This window comes from Capsicum annuum, chromosome 8 (genome assembly GCF_002878395.1).
Source record: "Capsicum annuum cultivar UCD-10X-F1 chromosome 8, UCD10Xv1.1, whole genome shotgun sequence".
In the NCBI taxonomy this organism is placed as follows: domain Eukaryota; kingdom Viridiplantae; phylum Streptophyta; class Magnoliopsida; order Solanales; family Solanaceae; genus Capsicum; species Capsicum annuum.
This window is the reverse complement of record NC_061118.1, coordinates 146,105,559-146,112,977: the sequence shown is the minus strand read 5'-3', so window position 1 is coordinate 146,112,977 and position 7,419 is coordinate 146,105,559.

Below are 7,419 nucleotides of genomic sequence, written 5' to 3'. Positions count from 1 at the left end.
ATACATCCACAAACACATAAATTTTCGGATACATAATTTTAATTATGTAGCTCCCTTTAGTTTGATTAATGTATTATGTATCTCGACCAAATAATTTTCGAAATAGATGTATCTCATTAATCAAAATTATGTATCCGAGCAAAAATGGAGTAATTAACTGTTACATTTTTAAGTTCAAAATTATGTATCACAACTTCAAAATTATGTATACGAATGCTAAATATGTATCCAAAAATTATAAAATAAGAAATTATTTATGATTTAGCAAAAAATAAGGATAAAAAATAATTAGGGATAAACTTGTGAGATTTATGTAAGTTTTACTACATCAAAACCGAGACTTTAACCGCCCCAATCCACACTAGTCCACGTTCCAACTCTCTCTCTATAATATAAACAAATTACTGATAAGTGATAAATATGTTAAAGGTGAATGTAAAATGCGGAGAAGAAATATCTCAAGTGCAATAAAACGATATATAGCCGGCCGATACATAAAATGATAGACAATGAAATTCGCCCATGAGTTAAATGAGTACTTTATTCTCATGAGTGCTAAGTGTACATTGAAAACAAGACAAAGTACTACTAGTAATATTTGATAGAGTGTATAACATCAATGCAAAAGATAGTGTATTAATTATGTTTGCATTAATAATGCTTGTATTAGTCATGCATGTATTATTTCTTATACATTGTTTGATTTAATATATAAGAAATAATATATCTTACAATAAAGTATCCTTCTTTGATTTTGTATTTTTTTTTGCAACAAATTTTTTTTGTCATCTCAAATATATTTAGTATTGTTGAACTAGTATATAGAGGTTCGGATTAATTGCAGGACCTTCATCTTTGGGCATAAAATACTACGCCAACGGATTAACATAGTCGAAACAAAAATAAAATATTGAACGTAAAATTAAGAAATAGTCTCAATTTTTTTTTAATCTTTTTAAAGATCCTCGAAGAAAAGCAAAAATATGTTACAATTATATAAATCAGTTATTCATTGTTGTAGATTAAAATGGTGGGAAAAAATTGAGAAATATTTTGAAAAGATTCACTATTGCAAATTAAAATGACGGGAAAAGGAATGATGAAATATTTTGAGGGGGAAATTGAGAGGTATTAAGGTTATTTAATAAGTTAATGCATGTATTAAAGACTTTGCATTACTAATACATAGAAAATATGTGGTATTAGTAATACACACCTGAATACACAATAGAGTGTATAACTAATACTTGCATTAGTTATACATAGGGTAAAAATTGTACCAAACAAGGTATTCATAATACACATTAATGAATACATGCATTATTTTTGCCAATACACTCCACCAAACGACCCTTTATTAATCTCTTATACAAGCACAATCTTTAATTGCATTTTTCACAAGGAAAAACTAACACTTTTTCTCCTTTCGTATAATTTTAAATATATATCAAAAATTACGTTTAAACATTTCATTTATTTATATTCTATTTTTCTTAAACTGTCAAATTGACTCCGGTTAATAAAAATGACAGATAAATTGGAATAAATAAATAGCAAATTAAATGCTCTGAAAAAGCCAAATATAAGACTTGAATCATCTGCATTGTTATTAAATAGTTAGGTTAATATATACACTAATAAATTTCTCTACATAAATGTCAAAAGGCTAGAAATCTTAGACATAGACATGTTGAACTTGATATATACTGTATAATAATTTTTTAACAAAAATGGCCGTTACCTAGAAATTGTAGACACGGACAGTTGGAATTGGTCTTGAAATCCTGCCTGAACCAACATGGTTTTGTTTGGTTTTTGCAGCAGCTAAGTCATAGGCGTAGGCCATATATGTTGCATATGGGTCATGGTCGGTTTCATTGAATGCACGAGCATCTGAAAATATGATAAAATGGCACTATTAGATATTGGTGATTCATATTATGGAAACTGTTTTGGTGTTTTTACAATCACTTATTGCGTAGATAAGTTAACACGTACAATATGCTTCTTTCTTTGACTATACACAATAACATCAAACATGCATGAGGTTTTCATGATGTATATGAACTTAATGTTAGAATTAAATGATCGATGTAGTCTATTTTAAATAATTAATTTATGTATATATTTGATGCTTCATAACATCGTGTAAAAGCTTTTCAAATTTTTTAAATTAAAAGTATCTCATATGAACATTTATCTGCTCGTGTTTAGGTGTTCAATCCAAATATGTCGCAATTCGAATTTCTAAATGAAACTCACTAGTGAGTTTAAGGAGTTCTCGACGTATTCTGTCTTCGATTTACATTTTTTTTTATTGTAATAAAAGTATAGAATTTGGATGCTCTTGCTCGACCTAAAAAACTAGATCATATAAATAGATAAATAACATCCATCAACTAATGTGGAAGAAGCAATTCAAACTCCACACATGTTCAGTCCTACCTACCAACTGAAAGCGTAAGCACGATAATATATAGGTGCTCAATATTGAGTGGAACAAAATTTGAGCGAACGACTATGATATTATTATAAGAAAATAAATTTTAATCTAACTCAATCAACTCCCAAAAAAAACTTTTAGAAAGAAAAAAAAAAAAAAACTTTTAGAAAGTGCAAATTAGACAAAAATTCAACCGTATAAGGAGGCAAATACCCCCCACCGGCCTACGTGAGAGACACAATTCATCAAACTGACGTGCGAAAAAAATTATACTATTAAATGTAATGCAATGCGTATGATAATAGTATATTGGTGTTGACGTGTTTAAAAAAATTATATTTTCGATGTAATGTAATAGTATGATATAGTATGTTGGCATTCTATTTTTTCTGGAGTATCATATTAATGATATAAACATTTACATGTTATTTTAGATTAAACTAACATAAGGTGTTGTAAAAATTAAATTATACACGCCAAGTTCAGAGAACTCAAACTCCTTAATTTGTTTATTTTAGACCAAGCAAATTAAATGATATTAAATGGAGTTGCTTGCACGATCAAAAGCAGTAGAGTATTAAGCTTAATATATATATTTTTCCTTATCTACATTTCAGCCATTTAAGGTATTATGGCCAAGTGGGAGTATTTTCTGTTCAATATGTGTGTTTCATTATCAATAAATATGTTTTTTTTTTCCCATCACGCTTTGTGACCAATAAACAAAAATGGGCAATTGATGGAGATGTATTTCTATTGTGAATGAAAAAGACAGACAAAAGAAATTTATATTTCCCATAAAAGAAATGGGTTTGGAATTAAAATTGCAGCGTAATAGTTGTAAGTTGGAACTTGTCAAGCAAAGATTTTACTTTACAAAAAATATATATATTTCTCTCTGTTGACAAGCTATAATTTGCTTGACTTGAGAGATGAATCTTCTTCTAATCCGTCTGTTTCGATTTGTTTATTTTAATTTGTCTCAAATACAAATTTTTAAAAAATAAAAAATATTTTTAAAGGCTTGTGGTCTTAAGCTAAAAATATATATAATATGTCAAAATATCCATAATTATATCACGTGCAATGTGAACATAAAGTCGTTAAATTAGAAAATAGACATTCTGAATATAAATTTTAAAAGAAAGTAATTTATTGGTAATAAGTTGATGAATGGGGAAATATATATATACAAAGATGCATGTGTAAAATGAAAATAAATCCACTAACCAAGCAAACAATAACAACAACAACACATAATACCCAAAAAACATATTTTCAACGAGAATCAGAATTTCCCGATAGCTTTCATCATAACAAACACATTTGATATTTATTAAGTTAGTTAATAAGTAAATAGTAGGTCAAGATGGTGGATTCAAGTTTTAGGAATCAACCGGAAAACTTCAACATGGAATTTATATACGCTTCTTAGCTAACCGAATATATTGGATGCAAATTTAGATTAGTTGGATTAATAAATTTCAGATGCGGAATGCGTAAAGAAAAAACGATTAAAGTTTCATGTATATATTTCTGAGAAACTATAATAAAATGGAAGCAATTAGCTAAACAGAACAGCTGTTTAGATAAGAAGTTGTTTAATGAACTTAAAATATATGTTTATAGCGTGTGTTTTAAATAGGTAAATGAGGAAGGTACACGATGCCAACCCAAGAAGTTGGCTATAGGATATGATATTATATGTAGATGAAGTGATGATAAATAGAAAAATAGATTTAGTATTTCAATTCTCATTCTTTATTCTTTGAGGCAGTCCACTAATTTATGATTTAATTAAATTGCAACCTATGTTTGTAATGAAAGTACATTGTTTAAATTCTTACATTTTACATCCATGAGGTGCATTAATAAATATTAACAGCGCGTGCTTCTAATTTTAATTTTTTTTTAAGAAAAACTAAAAACTACACAAATACAAAAATTATGTTTCCAAGATTACAAAAAATCTCAACTCCCTAAACATATTACAAAAATCCCAACATATACACAGAATGTTATGTATATGTAGGCTATGTTATGTATATTAATAGGGAGAAAGAGTAAAGTAATTAGAAAAGTGGGAGAGAGTGTAATTACTTCCAAAAGGGTTGGTATTTATGTTATTTATACAAAAATTACTTTGTTAATTCATTGGTTGGTAAATTCTTATAGGAAGGTACAAATTTTGAAGCATTTTAATAAACTAGATTAAACTCGCATCCCTCAAATCTCCAAAAATGTGAATTCAGAAACGAATTAAAAATTTATTTTGGAGACTAGCCTTGAAGTATGATTATATAAGCATGTTTCCTTCGTGCTTCAACGATCCTCATACCTATGAATACCTCATTCAAAAAAAAAAAAATTAAAGCCGAACCATATTGATATTACCTCTCAAAACTCTCTCATTTTTTTCATGAATTTCTACACTTAAGACCCATTGGTGAGGCATGATATTCAATTTCAAACAGATTTTGGAAGACTTTTTCATCACCTTACTTGATCAGGAATAAAAATCTTCTAATTTGAACTTAGATTGAAAAAACAAAGAACCTTCAATTTGAATTTGTATGGGAGAAGGAAATAATCTCCAATTTGAATTTGGAGATGAAAGTTATTCCAATCTAAATTTATATTGGGGAAGAAAACAATCTCCAATTTGAATTTGGAGATGGAAGTTATTCCAGTCTGAATTATATTAGAGAAGGAAACAATCTCCAATTTGAATTTGGAGATGGAAATTATTCCAATCTGAATTTATATTGGAGAAGAAAACATCCATCCTACAACTCTATAAAAGGAAGTAATTTCTTCACTTTTTCAATATCAATTTTGGGGTTTCCAAGTCATCAATAATATTGAGGTAATTTTTTTTGCTCCCACTTTTCTCTTATTTTCGTCACTTTTTTTCAGCACAATATGTTAGTGGTAGAAAATTCATATCTCATTGTAGGAATATTGAAATCATGATCCGTTTGATATTCCGTTTGATATTCCAGAAACTAGACTTCAAGATCTACAACATATTCAAAATTCAGAATTAAACTACTTCAATATAATTCTTGATAATTTTTTGAATTTATCACTGAATTTTATCATGCTGAAAATTTCAGATTTGCGCATCTTTACTAAAACTTTCATATCTTGAAGTAGGAAGGATGAAATTACAAGCCAGTTGATTCTTGTAAAACTAGACACAAATATCTATAGTATAACTAAAATTCATAATTTAATACAATCGATATTTTCAGGTGTTATCCCGAAATCAACATTGAGTTTTGATGCATCAACAATTTCAGATTTACGCGACATCACCAAAAAGATTCTATCTCAATGTGAGAGTACCAAAATTATGATCCGCTTGATTCTATAGATGCCAGAAATATGCATGTATAACATATCAAAAATTTAGATTTTAACAGCTTTTTTATTGTTCTAGATAATTTTTTGAAGTTCATCTTATATGTTGTCCGACAGAGGATTCCAGATTTGCATTGTCTCACCAAATAATTTATTTCTTGATGTGAGACCATCACCACCAAAGGGCATTTTTATTGTCTCAAACCAGGTTTTGAGGGCTTCATTCTCATCAAGGCATCTTGTCTCAATCCAAGTTGGTGATATACAGCTTTTAAGTTCACAACGCTTTGATAGGTAACCTCTTTTCTATTTGTGTTTTTTCTTTCTTTCTTGTGTTTTTTTTTTTTTTTGGAGAATTGAAACAGATAGCAATATGCAATAATCGGCTTAGGGTACGAGAGTTTAACTTTGCCTCCGTCACATTAAGTCCGACCAATTTTACTTGAAGACGGTGGACATCGGCTTAAGGTACGAGAGTTTAACTTCGCCTCCGTCACCTTAAGTCCGACCAATTTTATTTGAAGACGGTGGACATCGGCTTAAGGTGCGAGAGTTTAAATTCACCTCCGTCACCTTAAGTCCGACCAATTCTACTTGAAGACGGTGGACATCGGCTTAAGGTGCGAGAGTTTAACTTCGCCTCTGTCACCTTAAGTCCGACCAATTTTACTTGAAGACGGTGGACATCGACTTAAGGTGCGAGAGTTTAACTTCGCCTCCGTCACCTTAAGTCCGACCAATTTTACTTGAAGATGGTGGACATTGGCTTAAGGTGCGAGAGTTTAACTTCGCCTCCGTCACCTTAAGTCCGACCAATTCTACTTGAAGACGGTGCAGTGATTTCCTTTAAGTATAGGCCTTTTTCAATGTTCAGCTTAAGGTGCAAAGGGACAAATCTTGTCCACCTTAAGGCATGAAAATTTCGATATCCTTTTAAGGATAAATCTGCGAGAGGCCAGCTTAAGGTGCAAAGGGACAAATTTTGTCTACCTTAAGGCATGAAAATTTTGAGATCTTTTTAAGGATAAACCCGTTAGAGGCCAGCTTAAGGTGCAAAGGGACAACTTTTTTCCACCTTAAGGCATGGAAGTTTCGATATCCTCTTAAGGATAAACCCGTTAGAGGCCAGCTTAAGGTGCAAAGGGACAATTTTTGTCCGCCTTAAGGCATGAAAGTTTCGATATTCTTTTAAAGATAAACCCGTTAGAGGCCAGCTTAAGGTGCAAAGGGATAATTTTTGTCCACCTTAAGGCATGAAAATTTCGATATCATTTTAAGGATAAACCCGTTAGAGGCCAGCTTAAGGTGCAAAGGGACAATTTTTGTCCACCTTAAGGCATGGAAATTTCAATATCCTTTTAAGGATAAACCCTTTAGAGACCAGCTTAAGGTGCAAAGGGATAATTTTTGTCCACCTTAAGGGATGGAAGTTTCGATATCCTTTTAAGGATAAACCCGTTAGAGGCCAGCTTAAGGTGCAAAGGGATAATTTTTGTCCACCTTAAACCATTGAAGTTTGAGAACCTTTTAAGGATAAACCCGTTAGAGGCCAGCTTAAGGTGTAAAGGGATAATTTTTTGTCCACCTTAAGGCATGGAAATTTCGATGTCCTT